The sequence below is a fragment of the Choloepus didactylus genome, chromosome 2 (assembly GCF_015220235.1).
Source record: "Choloepus didactylus isolate mChoDid1 chromosome 2, mChoDid1.pri, whole genome shotgun sequence".
Classification (NCBI taxonomy): Eukaryota; Metazoa; Chordata; class Mammalia; order Pilosa; family Megalonychidae; genus Choloepus; species Choloepus didactylus.
The window spans coordinates 89,643,513-89,664,650 of record NC_051308.1 but is presented as its reverse complement, the minus strand read 5'-3'; the positions used below and the strand labels follow the sequence as shown (position 1 = coordinate 89,664,650).

Genomic DNA, 21,138 nt, shown 5'->3' with positions numbered 1-21,138 from the left:
ATTGTTTTAGAAAAAGAAAAAAGGATTAAAAAAAAAAAAACAAAAAAAAAACAAACGGCCCTCCTCAGAGATCTAATGGGTTATTGAAATGCTAATAGACAAAGCAACCATGGCCATTTAGGAAAGGTCCACAGGGCAGAGAGATCAGCTTTGCTTCGGGATTTGCATATGCGCCTCAAGGCCTGAGCTCCGCCCTTCCCCTTTCTGTGTTCACCAGAACTCCAAAAATCCTCTGCTTTTATTTTGGAGTTTTTCGTGTTGTTTTTTTTCTATGCCTGTCTCCTCTCTGCTGGGCTGGCTGCTCTCAGAGTCTCTGGTGTCTGGTCTCAGTCTATCTATGGTTGGAGTTTGAATCAGTAGAATGAGTTTCTGATAAGAGTAGGCACTGCAGTTCTCCCTTCTCCTTCCCGGACCTGACAGCCCCTCCTCCCCCGGGACTGAGCCTGGCAGGGAGGGGCGCGGGTCCCCTGGCCGCAAAAACTTACAGATATCGCTGATCTCAGCAGTTCCACGTTTTCATGAGTGTTGTATGAAGTATGCCCAAAGACAGATTGCTCTGTGGTGTCCAGTCCACGCAGTTCCTGGCTTTTTACCTACTTTCCTGGAGGAGTAACTAAAACTTACAGCTCACCAGTCTGCCATCTTGCCCCCGACCATAACTTCTTAATTTCTTCATTCTGTAGAGGCTGGGTGTTCACATTCAACAGGATCAATAGAGACTATTTCCATAACTGTCCACTCCCATCCTCATCTCCACTAGATGTTTAATCTACACTAACACCCACATACGTCCTTTTCCCCTGTTCACATGGGACTTAGGTCTTTCCTCCACTCTGAGTCTAATCTTTTCCCTATGCTTGCCCCATTCCAGATTGGTTTTTAAAAAGGGGATTTATTGAGTTACAAATTTACAGTTCTAAGGCCATAAAAGTGTCCAAATGAAGGCATTGACAAGAAGACTCCTTCACTGAAGAATGGCCGATGGCATCTGGAAAACTCTGTTAGCTAGGAAGGCACATGGCTGGTGTCTGCTCCGGGGTTCTGGTTTCAAATGGCTTTCTCTAAAATGTCTGTTGGCTTGTCTGTCTTAGCTTATTCAGAGCAAACTCTGGGCTAGCATCTCCAAAGCATCAGCTCCAAGCATCTCTCCTAAAGTCTCTCTCAGCTGCAGCACTGAGCTCCTTCTGTCTATGAGCTTTTGTAGGTCTCCAGTGATTTAATTACCCACACTGAATGGGCAGGTAACACCTCCATGGAAATAAAAATCATAAGTTTCCACCTGACAAGAGTGGGTTAAAAGATCATGGCTCTTTTTGGGGGACATGATATATCCAAACCAGCACAATGGTGTAGGGAAGAGTCATGAAAAACCATTCCTTTTCCCCTCAACACCCTACTCCTTTTGGATTTTTGTCTAAGAGGTCAGTATTGTTTTGGTGTTCCATTAGGGTACTGTTCAAAACCACTAGGAAACCTAAAAATAATCTATTCTATTTGAGGGAAGGGGATTTTTGTCTTCCCTTAGGGAAGACAACTTTTCCCTCCCAGATTTTTATTGACTACCTACTGTGCCGGCACTGTGGCTGCTTATCATTTAGGCCTGCTTCATCCTTGACTGTTACCAGCTTTATTTGGTATAGTAGTAATTACCCCGAAAAATATTTGCGTTGGATGTGTTATATGCTTAAAGTGACACGGGAATTCTAAATGTTCTGGAGGATTATCTCTGGTGAAAGCTGGAGACTCCCTAGTGTGTCAGTAGTGTTAAGTTAGCCTAACGGTGTGATTACGGCAACTTACTTCTTTGGTGGTCCCTGGGGACGACTCCCAGTGATGATGATAATAATGATAGAAGTAACTTTTATTGAGCATTTACACATACCTGGACTACTATCAGCATTTTATGTCTGAAATGAGCCCTCTCTAGTCCTCTGAACTTTTATCACCAAAAGTAGTGGTAGAAGTCTGTAGCTATACAAAGTCCACTTGTTCAGAGATCTTGTGTCTAGGAGTACCTGTGGGACTACCTCACCCTCTTTTTTCTTTCTTTCTTTCTTTTTTTTTTTTTTTTTTTGATACTATAAAATGTTTTTTGAACTGAAATGAACTTCTGTGCAATATCGCACTGCAGCATCTCCTCTTGGAGTCCAAGTGGTGCATTCAGAAGTCAGTAGTTCCACTTAAAACAGTAGAACAATGGATCAGCTTGTCAATCACTTAAATCTCACACATGAGCATCTAAAGTCCCATTAAAGCAAAAAATCATCAGTGTCTTCTGTTTTCTTAATGGTTCTTGATGTATTATGTTTGTTAATTTGGGTCATTGTCCATGAACGAGTTTCATTTCCATTGCTTCCTGTAAGATTTTCCTGGTTTGGTTTCTCCTTAGTTTGTATAGCAGGGTTTGACACTTTGCCACCCAAGAGTTGCTTGCAATTAAGGTAGAGAGCAGTTCCTTGAACTATAAGGCTTGAGAGTCTCATTTAGCACTGGGATCTGTAGCACTCTTTGGAGTTTCTTGAGGGAACTGCTGAATTTCCTTTAAAAGGGTCAACTGCAGCTTTCCATGTGGTTTCCTTTGTCACAACAAAAATTTATTTTGTGCTCTTCTTTGTCTCAAATGATACTTTGCAGTTTTGTTACCTGAGCCACGAGGAAGACTGTTACAGATAGGTGTTTTTATGCACTCCAATTTCTGTGGCAAACTATAACCTTGAGCTTTGACATGGTTAAGCCAGTTACTTTTAAGAAGTTTGTTACTCAGAAAGGTGGCCTGAGTCTTGAGTTTTTTGTTCCTGCATCATACAGTTGCCATTTGGATTTCTTCAGAAAGTTGTACGAAAGTTTCAGCTTCTCGAAATCTATGCGCAAAATTTTTGGCAGAGGGAGTTTCTGTCATTTTCTGAGAAGAATGTTTGGTTGCCTTTATTTTGGCTTGAGAATACTTAAAGTTTGCCTCCTGAGTAGCTTTATGTTTCAGCTGTTTGCAGAAAGCCCTCACATCAAACTCTGATGACTTTTCTCTGAAGACTTTCTTTTTTCTTTACTGGCTGTCCAAGATCCGCATTGTTCTGTATATTGATCTGCATTTCTTTTGCTTCCTGGGTGCTTGCTCTTTTGTTAAAAACAGTTTATTTAGCAATCTAGTTACTCCTTTAGCCATGAAAGCTGTTGGCATTTTTTTCTTAAAGACCTCAAAATAGGGCTGTCCTAGAAATTCAGCAATATCAGAAGGAAAGATAAGATCTTTGAAGTAAGGCATTCTTTGAATCCTGGAGACTTCCTATAGCAATCCAAATAATGGTTTGTATAAGGAAATCAGCCCTTTTAAAATATCTTTGTGGAGAACCCATAACCTGCTCGCTAGTCCAACCATCACGCAGTTAAAATAATGAATTCTTGCAAACCAAGATGTTTCATGGTCAAGAGAAAAGCCTTGCAGCAACAGTCCAATAAGTGGAGTAACAACTTGCAGGCTCCCCAAATCTTCATCAACACCACCTCCACCACTGGTTAACTGGGGATGACACACTCTTGCATATTTATGGGCTGATTTTCATTGAGAGAAAACTCAGCCAGATCTTGAATTGCGCCCTCCAAATTCATATTTTTCAAGCGTCTTAAACATTATTCAATTAAGTGCCACATCAGGGTCCTGTACTGTCACTGCGCTATTGCTCCCCACTTTGGTGATCCTCACGCAGTTCCAAGGATCCAGCCCTGGCAGCATCACAGCCATCTTGAGAGACAGGGGAGGGACTGCCACCTCACCCTCTTTTGCTTCCAGTTTAATGATTAGGATTCAGACTGAAAGGTTGCAGTGACCACCTTGGTGCAATCACTTACAAAATGGTGATAGTGATGCAGCTACACATTTTCAGTAAATTTTTGATTTAGAAGAGACCTTAGAGTCTTCAACTGCATGCCTTCTCCTGAAGTAGAATCTTTTAAATACCTGGCAGGGAGCCTGGTCTCTGTGTAACCAGACTGAGTGACTGCTTCACAAGGCAGTTGATTCCACTATTTATTTATAAATAATAGAAAATACACATGAAACACTTACTTTGTGAATTATCATTTAATTCTCACACCAGCCTATACTGTGGTACTATTTTATCCATTTTTAAGTACATAAAATTGAAGCTTAGAGGTTAAACAGTTGCCCAAGGTTTTTCAGGTTGACGTCTTCCTTGAATCTCCCTTTCCTCTTACCACCCAGGCACTGCCTTCATTTCAGGTGGGAGTTGAGAATGGCAGACTCTTTATTTTTATCGGCCTCATGCTGGAGTTTGGTTTGGAGCCAGAAATTGTTGATGGGAACTGTGACTTCCAAGTACATGTCTGTGGGCAGGGCTCGGGGAAATAATTGTCTGAGGAAAAGCACCAAGGAGGAAGATGCTACTTGTTTAAGTTCTCTTTATACAATCTATTACAATCAAAAAAATTTAAATAACTTCAAATCATCAAAATATTTGAATTTTGGAGGCTGAAGACACCTTAGGAATTATCTATTTACATGCAGAATGTACTCAAAAAATGTTGCTTGAACTCAGTTTTGTTGAACCATCTCATTTATAGTTCTGGGAACAGACCTGAGGTTAAGAGATGGTGTCAGGACCAGCATCCAGGCTCACGATAGCTTTCTAATGTGTTCTATAAACAGTTAACCTCTAGCTGGAGGAAGACTGAGAGCTATTAACTAATTGTAGAAAGTTTACGGAAGTAATACATATGCCATTCTCATTAGTAGCAGCTAGTATCTAGAAGGAAAGAGATTAGTTTTTCAACTGGAGAAATTATGACTCTTTTCACATCTGAGGGCTGTGCTGTTTTAATGATTTGAATATGGCATTGGGAGTGGGTGACTCAGATCTCTTATAACTGCAGGAAGAAGCCTGAACTTTCTGAAAACTTCAAGCTAAAAATATCACACACCACACTAGCTTTAATATTGGGCCTGGAGTAAATATTTGTAAAATGTATGTCAGCAGAAAAGGCTTACCATAGAGCACTGTTGGTGCTTCATTATACTGTAAATAGAGATAGGCAACCTATTCAGTAAAAATTCTAAGTGGTACTTATTTGAGTACTTTAAATTTTTTTGAGTATATTTTAACAATAAAACTAAAGTTTGACTCTCGATAATTGGAACTTTGTCTTTTATTTTTTTTTGCACAAAACCCAAAACCAAATTTTATATCACAGAAAGATGGGTATGAGAATTTTCATGTCTCTTCAGAATTGCCCAAACATAATCTGCTTGATTTGTCTTTGTAATCACCTCTCCCCATAACTTTTATGTCTCTCCTGTGCTAGTTCCCCCTTATTTGTTTTCACAATTCCCAAGCTTTGCTTTGTCCTACTTACCTTTCCTTTCTAGATTCTTTCCTTCCATCCTTCCTGCATTCAACTAGATTTAGGGCCTGTTACATGTAAGACACTGTGTTAATTGCTTAAAATATAGTTCCTGCCTTCAGTGAGCTTACCATCTAGAGATGGAAAGAGACATGTAAAATAAATGCAAAATATTAGAGACACAGAAATCCAAAGAAAGATGCATTGAATTCCAATGGTTAGAATTTGGATACCTCTTGAAGGCTATACACCTGTCATGAAAATGAACTGCATATGTGAATGATATGGAGGTAGGGAACTTGAGAACCATTGATTTTTTTTTTTTTTTAATTTTATTGTGATTGTTCACATACCATACAATTATCCAAAGATCCAAAGTACACAATCAGTTGCCCTTGGTACCATCATACAGCTGTGCATCCATCACCACAATTAATTTTTTTCCAATTTTAAAACATTTTCATTACTCCAGAAAAGAAATAAAGACAAAAAAGAAAACTCAGTTCCTCCCCTCCCCTTAACCACCCCTCCCCCATTATTGACTCATAGTATTGGTATGGTACATTTGTTACTGTTGATGAAAGAATGTTAAAATACTGTTAACTGTAGTACATAGTTTGCAATAGGTAAATTTTTTTCCCTGTATACCCCTCTAATATTAGCTTCTAGCTATAGAGTCATACATTTGTTCTAGTTCATGAGAGAGATTTCACCATTGATTTTTAAAGATCACCTGTGCTGAGGTTCAGTAATCCAATTGTGAATACATAGAAGGCTCTTTGATTTCTGCAATGCCCTTTCATTTTTGGCACCCACGCACCTAATGAGTGTCCAGATCAAATGGATCTTTTTTTTTCCAAGCTACAGTTTTTTTTTTAATTTTTTAATTCAATTTTAAGATATATTTACATACCATACAATCAGCCAAAGTGTACAGTTGTTCACAGTACCATCATATAGTTGTGCATTTATCACCCCAATCTATTTTTTGAACATTTTCCTTGTACCAGAAAAAGTGAAAATAAGAATAAAAAATAAAAGTAAAGAAGAACACCCAAAACACCCTGCCACCCTATTTTTCATTTATTTTTTTTTGTTCCCATTTTTCTATTCATCCATCTATATGCTGGATAAAGGGAGTGTGATTCGTAAGGCTTTCACAATCACACTGTCACCTCTTGTAAGCTACATTGCTATACAATCATCAAGAGTCAAGGCTACTAGCTTGCAGTTTGATAGTTTCAGGTATTTACTTCTAGCTATTTCAGTGCATTAAAACCTAAAAAGGGTTATCTTTATAGTGCATAAGAATGCCCACCAGAGTGACCTCTCGACTCCATTTGAAATCTCTCAGCCACTGAAACTTGATTTCATTTCATTTCGCATCCCACTTTTGGTCAAGAAGATGTTCTCAGTCCCATGATGTCGGGTCCAGATGCATCCCTGGGAGTCATATCCTGCATTGCTAGGGAGATTTATACCCCTGGGTGTGAGATCCCACCTGGGGGGAGGGCAGTGAGTTCACCCACTGAGTTGCCTGCGGAGTTGGCTTATCTAAAGAGAGAGGGCCACATCTGAGCAACAAAGAGGTATTCGGGGTGAGACTCTTAGGCACAATTATAAGCAGGTTTACCCTCTCCTTTGCAGTGACGAGCTTCATAAGGGCAAGTCCCGTAATAGAGGGCCTGGCACATCAAACTGCCAGTCCTCAATGTTTGTGAGAACATCAGCAGCAATCCAGGTGAGGAAGCCCAACACCCCTGCATTTTCCCCCAGCTCCTCAGGGGGGGCCTGCATATATATATTTTCATTCTCTGCCCATATTACTTTGGGATGTGTCGCTATTTCACACTAACGTATTCAAACCTACCAGGTCTCACTTCCTATTAAAAGTTTCATGTAATTATGGTATTTGAATGAACTGTGAGAGTTAAATTTTTTAAGAAATATGCATGTTGCACCAACTAAACATCTTTTCCCTTGGTCTCACATGGAATTTGAAGTTTTAAAATGCAGTCAGGATGCAGTCTCAAAAGTCTATTCTTGGGGGAGGAACCTAAGATGGCGACTAGGTGAGACAGAGAAAAAAACACCTCCGTGGAAAACACTAGATAAAAAACCAGAAAGGACCCAGAACACCACTTCCAGAGTAGCACTAGCCGGACAAGTTCTGCTAAAGCCACAGGGAACATGCGTTTGGTGAAACCAGGAGTCTGCATTCTGAAACGAGTGAGTAGGCTGAATCCCTCAGCCACACTTCAGTGTGAGGAAATGTTGGGTTGGCATTTTTTTTAAAAAGAAAAGAAGCCTGGGAACAGCTACAGATAAGACAGGAGCGATCTGGACTAACGCCCTGATGTCTGGGGTGGAGGATACCCCTTCCCACACCCACTGCTGATTGTCTCAGGTCTAGGGGAGCAAAGGGGAGATGCATGACTTGCAGCCGTCTCCCCAGCGGGCGGGGCTACTCCTGCCCAGGGCCGAACACACAGCACAGAGCCGAGCCAAGAAACCGAGCCTGACAGGGAGTCTTCCCTGCAGCACCGCTCATACAACACAATATCGGCCGTGGACAGTGGCCTTGAATACACTCACGGCTGATTGTCCTGGAGCTGGGAGAGTGGAGCTGTGTGGAAAGGGGGAAGTTAACGCGTCCCATTCAACCATCTTTGAAGTGGGCTGGGAACGCCCCTACACAGCCCGGCGGCCCAGGGCTTCCCTGGAGGCTGGTGCTCACTTGTGACGTGGCATGGCCCTCCCCTCCTCAGCAGAGGTCCTGGAAAAGCACAGCAGGGAGGAGGGAACCGCTCGGAAATCCCAGGGAACCTACGCCAATACCAGGGACTTTTGTGTCAGCGGCAGAGAACAGCCTTAAATCTCCGGGAACACCTGGGAGGTTTGATTGTTAAACCTGCCCTTCCTCCATAACTGCTCAGGCACACGCCCCTCATTGAGGGCAGACAGCACTGACAACACACCCAAATTAAGTGCACCAATTGGACCCCAAAAGAATCAGATCCCCACATACCACAAAGTTGGGGAGAACTGACTTGAGGGGAATAAGTGACTCACAGACGCCATCTGCTGGTTAATTAGAGAAAGTGTATGTCACCAAGCTGCAATTCTAACAAATTAAAGATCAAGTAAAGCAAATGCCAAGAGGCCAAAAACAACAGAAAATCTTAAAGCATATGATAAAATCAGACGACATGGAGAACCCAAACCCAAACACTCAAATCAAAAGATCCGAAGACACACAGTTCCTGGCGGAATTAATCAAAGAACTACAGACAGGCAAAGAGAGCATGGCACGGGATATAAAAGACTTGAAGAAGAGTATGGCACAGAATTTAAAAGACATAAAGAAGACCCTAGAAGAGCATAAAGAAGATATTGCAAGAGTAAATAAAAAAATAGAAGATCTTATGGAAATTAAAGAAACTGTAGGCCAAATTAAAAAGACTCTGAATACTCATAATACAAGATTAGAGGAAGCTGAACAACAACTCAGCCTCCTTGAGGACCACAGAACAGAAAATGAAAGAACAAAAGAAAGAATGGGGAAAAAAAATGAAAAAATCGAAATAGATCTCAGGGATATGATAGACAAAATAAAATGTCCAAATTTAAGACTCATTGGTGTCCCAGAAGGGGAGGAGAAGGGTAAAGGTCTAGAAAGAGTATTCAAAGAAATTGTCGGGGAAAACTTTCCAAACCTTCTACAGAATATAAATACACAAAGCGTAAATGCCCAGCCAACTCCAAATAGAATAAATTCAAACAAACCCACTCCAAGACATATTCTGATCAGACTGTCAAATACAGAAGAGAAAGAGCAAGTTCTGAAAGCAGCAAGAGAAAAGCAATTCACCACATACAAAGGAAACAACATAAGACTAAGTAGTGACTACCCAGCGGCCACCATGGAGGCAAGAAGGCAGTGGCATGACATTTAAAATTCTGAGAGAGGAAAATTTCCAACCAAGAATTCTTTATCCAGCAAAACTCTCCTTCAAATTTGAGGCAGAGCTTAAATTTTTCACAGACAAACAAATGCTGAGAGAGTTTGCTAATAAAAGACCTGCTCTACTTCAGATACTAAAGCGAGCCCTACTGACAGAGAAACAAAGAAATGAGAGAGAGATATAGAGACTTTTAACAGACATATATAGAATATTACATCCCAGGTCACTGGGACACACATTCTTCACTAGTGATCACGGTTCTTTCTCCAGAATGTACTGTATGCAGGGACATAAAAGCAAGCCCCAATAAAATAAAAAATGAAAAAATGAATTTGTTCAAAGCACATTCACTGACCACAGTGGAATACAAATAGAAGTCAATAACTGTCAGAGACTTGGAGAATTCACAAACACCTGAAGGATAAAAATGAGGGGGAGATGAAAACATTCCCGGACAATCAAAAGCTGAGGAACTTAGTCACCAGTAAATTAATCCTAAGCAGGCTGAAAGGAAGGTACACTAAACAATTGACTGAAACCACATGAAGAAATAAAGATTTCCAGTAAAGATCACATGGTAAATATAAATACCAATACTACTGTATTGTTGATTTATAACTCCACTGTTTACTTCCTACAGGATCTAAAATACATAAACTGTAATGATAAATCGCTGGTTTTGGACTCAATGTAAAATATGTAATTCTTGACAAGAACTACATAAAGGTGGGGGAATGGGGGAGTGTAGGAACACAGTTTACATGTCCTATTGAAGTTAAGTTGGTATCAAAGAAAAACAAGATTGTTACAGATTTAAGATGTTAAATTTAAGCCCCATGGTAAACACAAAGAAAGTATCAGAGAATATGACCAAAGAGATGAAAAGTAGAGTAGGGGTTCCAAGAAGTGGGGGAAGGGGCAATGGGGAGTTAAGAAATGAGAGTAGGGTTTTTGTTTGGGGTGAAGGGAAACTTCTAGAAATGGGTGGTCGGAAGGTGGTAGCATTGAAACATTCTAAATGTGATTAATCCCACTAAGGGAATGCTAGGGAGGGGTCGAATAGGAAGATTTAGGCTATATATATCTTTCCACAATTGAAAAAAGAAAATAAGACAGTCTAAATAGTTGACAATTAAATGCCAAGGATGATCCTGGATGGGATCTGAGGTCGGAGGAGATACTCAAAGGGACACAGATGGGACACAAGAAAAAAAAAAAAGGAAACACAGAATGTAAGCTTTATATCAATGTTGAATTTCTTGAACTTCTTAGCTGCGTTTAATGAGATTGCATAAAATAATGTTCTTGTCCATGGGAAAGGTATATGTGAATTATATTGTTTGTTCAAAGATACGTGCAGCTTGCTCTCATATGTTCAGAGGACAGAGCAATAGCTGATGGGTGTTAGGGAGGGAGGGAGGGAGGAAGAGAGGGAGGGAAAGAAAGAGACAGGATCTTAAAGGTGATGGATCGGGGGATCGGGGGAGGGGGATCGGGGTATGATGGAGTTCTATGTATGGGGTTTGTACTGTTTTTACAACTGTTCCTGTAAGATTGAACTTATTTCAAAATAAAATTTATTATTAAAAAAAAATGCAGTCAGTATTGTAGTTTACCCTTTAGCCTGATTTGCCCTAGTCCTAACTACATCTCCTTCATTCATATCTCTAATTGAAGTCTGGATTCTTTCTCAGCTTTTCAAACAGTTGCTGTATGTGCTAATACTGACATTCATATCTGCTGAGTTCTAGCTCTGAGTTTCAGGTGTCACACAGATACCCAACGTTCCAGGGATCAATCAGGTTTTACACAAAGAGATTAGCATCTCAGAGTCTGGAGATAGCCATTACAATTCAGGACTAGATGTGACTGCTGTAAGAGCTTATAATCTAGGGACTATTACAATAAGCATTCCCCGATAAGCTGTGCTCTAAGGTTCAATTCTGAGTTTACACATTGTAGTTAGTCCATATTGGTGAGGCATTATAGTGTTTGCCTTTGTTTCTTGTGTAGTTCACCAAATGGTTCTTTTTTTATTCTCTATGTAGACCACAGGTACATTTTGGCACTTGCTAATGATCTCAGTTTTGAACAGTCTGTACTATAGACTCTGTGAAATATGTAAACAATTGATAATCAAGAGGGCCCCTTCAAGGAAAACATTAATGATTTATTCTTCAAGATTTTTCAAGTGTGATTTATGGATCAGGTCAGATCATTGGAAAGACATTTGTATCTCAAGATTGTTATTCAGTAGGTTTTATCAAACTTGTGAAGGTTTAATAAACTTTTAATAGGCACCCACTACTCTGCTAAGTGCTGGGGACAGAGATAAATGAGACACGACTTTTATCCAAGAGGAGCTTATAGTCTCCCTAAAGAAAGAGACCCATATATAGATAATTTTAATAAAATGTTGTAAGTGCAGCAAAAAGCTATGAACACAGTACCATATGAGCTGATCAAAAGGAATTTAGTCCAGCCTGGAAATTCAGGGAAAGCGTCTTGGAAATTATGCCCCTGAGCTCAGTCTTGATTGATAAATATGACTTAGTCTGAAATGTATGGATGCGGTGGTAAGGGAGGCCTTCCAGTAGAGGGAAACTTTGGGTGATATGAAACAGTATTGTGTGTGCACTAAAATACAAATAGTTCAGTTGTAAGGTGGAAGATGACAGCAGATGAGATTAAAGAGAATACACAGGCTGAGTTACAGAGGGCCTTTTGTGCCCTACTAATTTAGTCTCTGCTTCAATCAAAAGTTGATATAAGAAATATATCTGTAGGTCTGGTAAAAATGTCTTTGAGGACATGATTTATTATGTTATTCAGGGTGTTTTATATAAAGACTTAAGAGACCGGTTGCTTACACAGCTTGGGAGAAGGAATCTCTCCTAGTGAAATGATTTTCAACATTTTGTCAGTAAGTTGTGTGTGTAACCCTTCTTTTTTCCCTTCTTTGCTTTGTTTTTGGAGAAGGGTAAAGCCTAGTGTTTCATTTACCTATTGCATGTTGCTTTAGCTTAGGTGTTCTGATCTAAGTTATCTTTTCCACCTCACACCACCTCCCAATCCTTGACTTTTCCCTACCTGCTTCTATTATAGCATGTATTCTGTTGTATTTGTATGTATCTATAGCCATTTCCTTTTTTCTAGTAGAACATAAATTCCTTAATGGCAGACAGCATATCTGTTTCACCTTTTTAAGCCTTGGCAAGTAGTGGGTGCTTAGTAAATATTTGAATGAATGAATGAATAATTGATTAGTTCATTTTGGGCTTCATTTTACTTGTACCTGTTTTTAACTTCTGCTTCAAATCCTTTTTGTAAATAGGATAGATATAAATAAGATACAAATGTACTTAGTGGTATGGGGCTTCATATATCTTAAACCCCCAGTTTTTTAATACATATAGAGGACATGATATTATCGTAGTGGTTACCATTTATTGGGTGCCTGCTACATGCCAGGTACTTTCCTTCAAATGGACCTTTCTCAGTGCCATTGCATGTGCTGTCCCTTGTTTGGAGTGCTCTTCCATCGGAACTTCTGCTAGCTGCCTTTTTCTCATCATTTAGATCTCAGCTCAAGGCTCAAGTATTACCTCTTCAGAGAGTCTTTCTTGATTGCTTCTAGCTGAAATAGTCCTTTCCTTCTCTCTCATTTTTTTCTAGAAAGTCTACTTTTACACACTCAAGCATTATTAGTGTTTCTATCATCTTGCTCTAATAGTACTTTGATCACACCACTATAATAACTCTTAAAATACTGTATTAACATATGGTCTTTATTTATTCATCTCTCATCTTCTAGAGTATGAGTCCCTAGGGGATAAATATGGTATTTCATTTTTTTTTTTTGTTTCCATTGCCTAGTATGAAGCAGTTGTTGAGTAAAAATTTGTTTAATGAATGAAAATCTCTTTAAAATGTTAGATTCAGAGGAGAATAACATGTTTTTGTTTTAAGAAAATCTGTTAATGGAAGTTAGAATAGGTGATACAGAGGTGAGTAAGTATGCAAAAAAGAGTTAGCATAACAGGTTTTAGACTTGCAAGGTAGGCCCTTGGGTGGTGTCTGGGACCTTAGATTTTGGTTGAGCTCCCTATTACTTGACTTGTAAGATTGGATCACTGTGCCTAAACTGTTTGTGCAAACAATGTGATTTATGCTGAACACATGCTTTCCTTCTTGGAGTCTGGAATTTTGGTACTTGATGGGCGGAGGGCGTCTATGCGACTAGCCCCCAATAAAAACCTTGGGCACTGAGTCTCTAATGCTTTTTCCTGGTAGACACCATTTCACATGTGTTGTCACAACTTGATGCTGGACGAATTAAGTATGTGCCATGTGACTCCATGGGGAGAAGATTTTTGGAAATTTGTGCCTGATTTCCTCCAGACTTCACCCCATGCATCTTTCCCTTTGCTGATTTTGCTTTGTAGTAAATATTGGTATCATAAATCCTATATGCTGAATTTTGTGAGTCGTCTTAACAAATCATCAAACCTGCAGGTAGTCTTGGGGATCCCTGACACAATAATTCAGGTAAATTCTCTCTGCTTCTAGTTGGGGGAGAGATAATAGATAAAAAAGAAAAAAAAGAAAAAATAAAGAAATGGTAATTCTGTTAAGATAATTAAAATTGGTTGATTGATAGAGTGTCTGGGTAGCTACTTTAGATTGGGTGTTCAGCAAAAAATTTCTCTGAAGATGTAGCATTTAAACTGAGTTCTGAGTGACAAGAAGAATCCAACCATTGGCATATGGGGAAAGAGCATTTTGTGAGAGGGAATAGTCAGTGCAGAGGCTCAAAGGTGAAACTCTGTTGTTTTTGAAGAGGAGAGAGAAAGACAGATAACCAGAAGATAGGGGGCAAACAAGAGAGTGGTATAAGATAGGCATGGACAGATAGCTGTTTAAGGTATGTAAGCTACTGTGAGGGGTTTGGAATTTTTTCAAGTGCATTGTGAAGCCTTGGAGAGGTTACAGGCAGGGGAGAAACAAAGATTTGATTCATGGTTTCAAAACACCACTCCAGCTGTATATACAGAGAATGGAATTCAGTGGATCAAGAGTGGCTGCAGGGAGACCATTTGGGAGGTTCTCACAGTAGTCTGTGTCAGAGATATTAGAGGCTTGGACAAGGGTAGTAATTTGGAGATGGTGAAAAGTCAATGGATTTGAGCAACATTTTGGAGGTAGAGCCAACAGGGGCTTGATATTTAGGCAATGAGGATAGAAGAGGTTTCAAAATAACTTGGAGAATTTTTAGCTTGAGCAATTGGATGGATAGTGGTGTCATTTATGAAAATGAAAGAAAGTGAGGCAAATACAGGTTTGAAAACAAAATCAAGAATTTTGTTTTGAGATCTATGATATCCAAATAGAAGTGTCAAATAGGCAGCTGACATAGGGTCTCAGTTTCTGAAAATAGTGACTTTGTCTTTTATTCATTAAATATTTATTGAGTGCTCACCAGTTGCCAAATACTTCGATAGAGTGAGGAATAAAATGATGATTACAACAGTCTCTTGAGCAAGTATTAGTTTAGAAAGGAAGGCAGGCCATTATAGATAAGTAAGTGTTGTAGGGCTGTACGTGCACAGGGTGATTAGCAGGCCCATCAAAATGGCACCTTTACTTTTAAATCTTACATTTTTCTCCAAAATGTATTATTCACTGTTGCTTTCACAATTCTATTGCAGCAGACTTTTAATTTTGGTTTCAATTAATGAATAATGACAGCTTCATATTTTCTTCTCCAGCAACATCTAAAGCAATTAATTTACTTTTGAACTTAGTTTTATGAATTTTAAAGTTATTTTGTGTAGGGAGCAGTCTATATTAAAGACCTATGCAAGTATTTCAAATGGAGTCGAGAGGTCACTCTGGTGGACATTCTTATGCACTATATAGATAACACCTCTTAGGTTTTAATGTATTGGAATAGCTAGAAGTAAATACCTGAAACTACCAAACTCCAACCCAGCAGTCTGGACTCCTGAAGACAATTATATAATAATGTAGATTACAAGGGGTGACAGTGTGATTGTGAAGACCTTGTGGATCACACCCCCTTTATCTAGTGTATGGATGAGTAGAAAAATGGGGATAAAAACTAAAGGACAAATGGGGTGGGATGGGGGGATGATTTAGGTGTTCTTTTTTCACTTTTATTGTTTATTCTTGTTCTGGTTCTTTCTGATGTAAGGAAAAAGTTCAGAGATAGATTGTGGTGATGAATGCATAACTATGTTATCATACTGTGGACAGTGGATTGTATACCATGGATGATTGTATGGTGTGCGAATGTATTTCAATAAAACTGAATTTAATAAAAAAAAAATTAAATGAGCTACATGATTTAAAAAAAAAAAAAGACCAATGCAAGTCTATTTTGGTAGTTACTGTTTTTTCCCTCTTGTATTTTATACTTGGTGATATCTTCATCTGTTAGTTAATATGCTTTTCTTTAAGTAGAATCCATTTCCCCTAGATTTTACTCCCCTCCCTCTCTTTTGGAGACATCTGTCTTTCTCTTTCTCTCTCCTTCTCTCTCTTCCTCTTTCCCTCCCTCTCCACATGCATATACATATATACACACTTGTTCATATATACACGTACACACACATACATACAGATCTATGGATAGATATACTCTGTCTTTACCATGTCTAGTTATTGAATTTTCTCAGTAACTCTACTTGGTTCCTATTCAGAAGTATAGATTCAGGAAGGGAATATACAAAAATCTCATTGTAGATAGGAACTTGATCTCACTGCTATTTCCTTGAGTGCCTCATTTCATGTGACTGCTTTGGCTAGTTTTGTGATGTTTCCCCTTCCTTTCATTGCTTTGTGATTATTTTTCTCTTCAGAGTTACCTGCTTGATTGGAGAGATAATAAATTCAAGTAGATATTGCTCACATGTTTTTTTTTTTTAAAGATATAACTTCCCTTGATTAAGAAAGCATTTTGCTTAAATGTTGCTCATTGTTCTTCAGGTACATTGTTTTGGCTGTCCTAGTTCCCTTGAGTATGGTTGTCAGGTTTCACAATTAATGATACATTTTTATTATTTACTTATGCTTAGCACTACAAGGATTATTAATTAGAACATCTGTAATTAGGTTCAGAATGACAGTGATGATTTAGTTGGGAAAGAAATCATCCATGTTGTGATATAAGTTGTCTTCTGCCTTGAATCTTTTCTCTATAATGAATCACCTTGCTTTTGACTGAGAAAAATGTTATAACATTTCAAAAATTAAAGATGATCTTTTGTTTTAATTTAATTGTTTATATTTGTGTATTATATGTGCATATTAGCTTCCATGAAGAACAAGTATATTCTGACTCTGTCATGTGAAACATTAGAGATTATATTATTTTCAGGGTCATACAGATGTAGTTATAGCTTTTGGCTGTCCGAAATGACCTTATTACATTTTAATTACATCTCAGTGTTAAATTACATCTCATTTTTGTACTCTTCTAGATTGACTATTCTAGATTGCCAAGTATTATAGATCACCTATGTAGACCTGTGGTTTTACTAATTTTCATGTAGGTTTTATTTCCCAATGTCTTTAGAGGAGATTGTGTAGTCTGTATTCTTTTCAGCAAGCATTTATTACTTACAAAAAAAATAAAATAAAATTAGAAACTCTCTGAACACCCTCAGTAATCACATTTCATCTGTGTTTACTTTTCAGTTTTTTATTTTAAGAGTACTCCTTCAGTTAAAAAAATCAAAATAACATGAGATTTTATAGTGAGATGCCCCTAACTTTATAATTTAATTTTAACCTTATTTGAAGAAAAGCATTGTATTTATATTCTTTTTATATTGTTTATTGATACTAGTTATGAATTTTTTTGTGTGCTTAGGATGAAAAACATTACTAATAGAAATAATAATTTTTTTTTGAAGGCAGAGTGGCCAAAGTTGAGAGAGCCCTAAGTATATTTTGATTGAAGTAGTCATACATATTTATTTTGTTTGATCTAAAAATTTATATCTACCATCTTCTTTTGGTATTATACAATTGGCTTCTGCTTTCTGTATGTTGGAAATCAGTGGCTAATAAGAGAAGAAATAAACTTGGAATGCTTTTCTGGTTATTTTGAAGTCCTGGGAAGAAAACTGAGGCTTTAATAGCAACAGTAATAAAAGTGGTAGCTAGCAGTTGAGTATCAAGCACTGTGCCTAGTATTTCATATACATTTCATTTAATTTTTACAACACTATTTGATTTATTCTATTATTTCCATTTCACAGGTGTTTAATCAAAGAGAGTAGTAGTCCTACTGTATAGGTCCAGTGATACTTGGGTACTCTTATATATTCCCTTCTGAGGGAGACTAATAAACTTCAGGGCAACTGAAAAGGATGAGGAAAATACTTATGAAAAGGAATTGATAGGCATTTTCAAATGGTTTCTACCAAATTCTACTCTTAAGTTAAGCTGAGTCTCTCAGAAAGCTCTTCTAAAGTTAAACTTCATAGAGAAAGTTGAGACTATAAGCTTTGAATTCCCTCAACTCACCTTCTTAACATCTTCAGCCTTTTCTGTCCAGCCAGAAGATGAAATGTCCTGTATCATTCACAACCCCCAAACCTGAGCACTTGCATGTCTTTTGGGAATTTAACCCATTCTTCATCTTTCTGTCTCCAGTGTTTTCCTCCTCAATTTCCCTAAGTGCATGAACACCTTCTAATAATAATTCAGCAACAAAGAAACCCTTCCATTTATTTTACATTTGAGTTTTTAGTATGTGCTAAAGACTACTACATAAAGACAAAAAAAAAAAAAAGCCCCATCCTTCAAAGGGCTTAAGAGTCCGGTAGAGGGAAAAACACATGTAAAATGTTAATGTTGATATTAAATACATGAATATATAAGGGAAAAAGGCATGTTTTCATAAAAGTCTTTTAGGTATTATGGTAGAAGTCTATATGGGAGTGTAAAAGAAAGGACTGGCTGATTTTCTGGGGAATGGTGGTTAACAAAGGAAATGTAATGTTTTAATTGATCCTGCAGTCTCCTTTAGTTATATCATACTGTCTCTCATCTTTCCATATAGTTCATGTGTTTGAATAAAGAAACATCTGTGTTTACTGTCTATACTTCCTCTGTCATTCATTCCTCAATCCCTGCACTCTACTCCAGTACTCTATATTAGAATCACTCATATTTGTTGAATGACTAGAATGAAAATGGCCTATAATTGCTAATATTTATATATCTCTTGCCTTTTGCCAGATACTGTAATATGTGTTTTACATATAGCAACTTGCTTAATCTTTACTCTATGACATAGCTCCTATTACTATCCCCGTTTTAGAGATGAGGCAGCTGGGGGACAGAGAAGTTTAGGAAAATGTCCAGCATCACAGTAAGTGGTTTCAAATCCAGGCAGTTTAACTCCAGGATTGATGCATTGTGAATGACTGAGTGAACCTGGTTCCCTTTTATCCATGTCTCTGCATGCAGATGTCAGTATATTAAAAGCCACTGATTTCCAAGGCATACATTTTTTCTAGTTGTAATCGACTGTCTTTCTTCTTTCCTTCTTTCCTTCTTCTTTCCTTCCCTCCCTCCCTTTCTATCTTCAGTTTGCTTGTTTAGGAAGCTTTTAACACTTTTATAACCAAGTACTAATCTAGGCACTGGGAATTATAGAGATAAAGGATAGGCCCCACTGCCAAACTAACTTGTAGTCTGATGGGAGAAGATGAAGAAAATAGACAATTTTAATATGCTGTAATAAGTGCTATAATTGAACAAACCTGGGTGGGGGGTAGCACTTAGCCCAGCCAGATTTTGTTGGAAAAATAGGGCATAGCCAAGGAGGATAGGAATCCTAGGTTTTTGTTTTTTTTTTTTTTTTAATAAATGTAGAATGGGGTGCAGTTGCTACTTCAAACCTTCAGAATTTCTCTTTTACTTATTTGCATGGTTGCCTTTTTGCTTCTTTTTTCTTCTTTGTGATATTCTTCTACTCTCCAATCTGTTCACTTTATTTTTTTTACTGTACTCTGGTCTCCAGATAAGAATTATTCTTAATTCCTTCTTAGTTTATTTCTTTCATCCTCTTTAAGAACTCTGTTTTATCCAATTGTTCTAGTTTGCTAATGCTGCCAGAATGCAAAACACCAGAAATGGATTGGCTTTTAAGGAGGTTTACTTGGTTACACAGTTACAGTTTTAAGGCCATAAAGTACATCCAAGGTAACACATCAGCAATCGGGTACATTCACTGGAGGATGGCCGATGGTGTCCGGAAAACCTCTGTTAGCTAGGAAGGCACGTGACCAGCGTCTGCTCCAAAGTTCTGGTTTCAAAATGGCTTTCTCCCAGGACTTCCTCTCTAGGCTGCAGTTCCTCAAAAATGTCACTCTTAGTTGCACTTGGGGTATTTGTCCTCTCTTAGCTTCTCTGGAGCAAGAGCCTGCTTTCAATGGCCATCTTCAAACTGTCTCTTATCTGTAGCTCCAGTATTTCTTCAAAGTGTCCGCCTTGGCTGTAGCTCCTCTTCAGAATGTCACTTGTAGCTGCATTGAGTTCCTTCTGTTTGTCAGCTCATTTATATGGCTCCACTGATCAAGGCCCACCCTGAATTGGTGGGGCCAGACATCCATGGAAATATCTCATCAGAATTATCACCTACAGTTGGGTGGGTCACATTTCCATGCAAACAACCCAATGCAAACATTCCAACTTAATCCCCACTAATATGTCTGCCCCACAAGATTGCATCAAAGAATATGGCTTTTTCTGGGGGACATAATACATTCAAACCAGCACACCAATACAGTAGGAACTTTAGTTTACTTTCCTTCAGCTCCTTGTCTTCCTATCTAGCAGGGGGCCAGTTAAGTATAAAGTACTCACGGTCTGGTTTCTGCAGCAAAGAAGATGGATCTGGCTCATACTCTTGAGGAAATAGAAATTTCATTTGTTCTTCCTGGAACCTCTCCATTAAATCTGTTGTGCCAAATTTAGTGTTTCTTGGGTATGTGGCTTTAAATGTGGCAAGCTTTTCCATTTGCTCTGGCTCTGAGCATCTTAGATATTGATACTTGCTATAGACTGGTTTCTCCTAAGTACCAAACACAGCCTCCTATTAAACCACAACAACAAAAAACAAACAAACGTGGTAGGTAATACTATAAGGAGAGGCAAGATTTGACTCTGGATTCAAACTGAGGTTGAGTCCTAACACTCTGCCACTTATTAGCAGGGTAACCTTGGGCTTTAACTTCCCTGTGTGTTAATTTTCTCACCTTTAGTATGAGCAAACAAATAGTGACTACCTTATCAAGGAGTTTAGGGGATTAAATGAGTTAATACCTGTGAAAGTTATAACAGTGAGTAGCACATTGATAAACAGAAAGACATTCAATAAAAGCCTAGGTTTTTTTTTTTTTTTTACTTTTTTTATTGTGAAATATAACGTGTACAGAAAACTGAAAACTTTCAAAGTACAGTTTAACAAGTAGCGAGCAAATTTCAAAGAACGTTATGGGTTACAGTACCATAATTTCAGATATTTCCTTATTGTGAAATATAACATATATACGTAAAGGTGATAACTTTCAAAGTACGTTTTAACAAGTAGCTGTAGAGAAAATTATGGGTTACACTTCCACCATTTCAGTTCTTTACTTCTAACTATTCTAATACCCTAGCAACTAAGAAAAGGAAAATTATATAGATTCAGCTTTCATAATCCTTTGTTAAATCCTATCTTGTCTGATGCTACCCCTTCCTCTCGTTTGATCACTGTCTTAATCTTCAGAAATATCTG

The 21,138-nt window shown here is 38.2% G+C and overlaps 1 protein-coding gene and 1 pseudogene across 6 annotated transcripts in view; one reads left to right on the top strand and one right to left on the bottom strand.

Annotated features, from left to right (window-relative positions):
* The window catches only part of RABGAP1L (RAB GTPase activating protein 1 like), an 891,828-nt gene that overhangs the window by 241,019 nt on the left and 629,671 nt on the right, over positions 1–21,138 (top strand). The window lies entirely within an intron of this gene.
* LOC119526319 lies at positions 2,239–3,739 on the bottom strand (annotated as a pseudogene).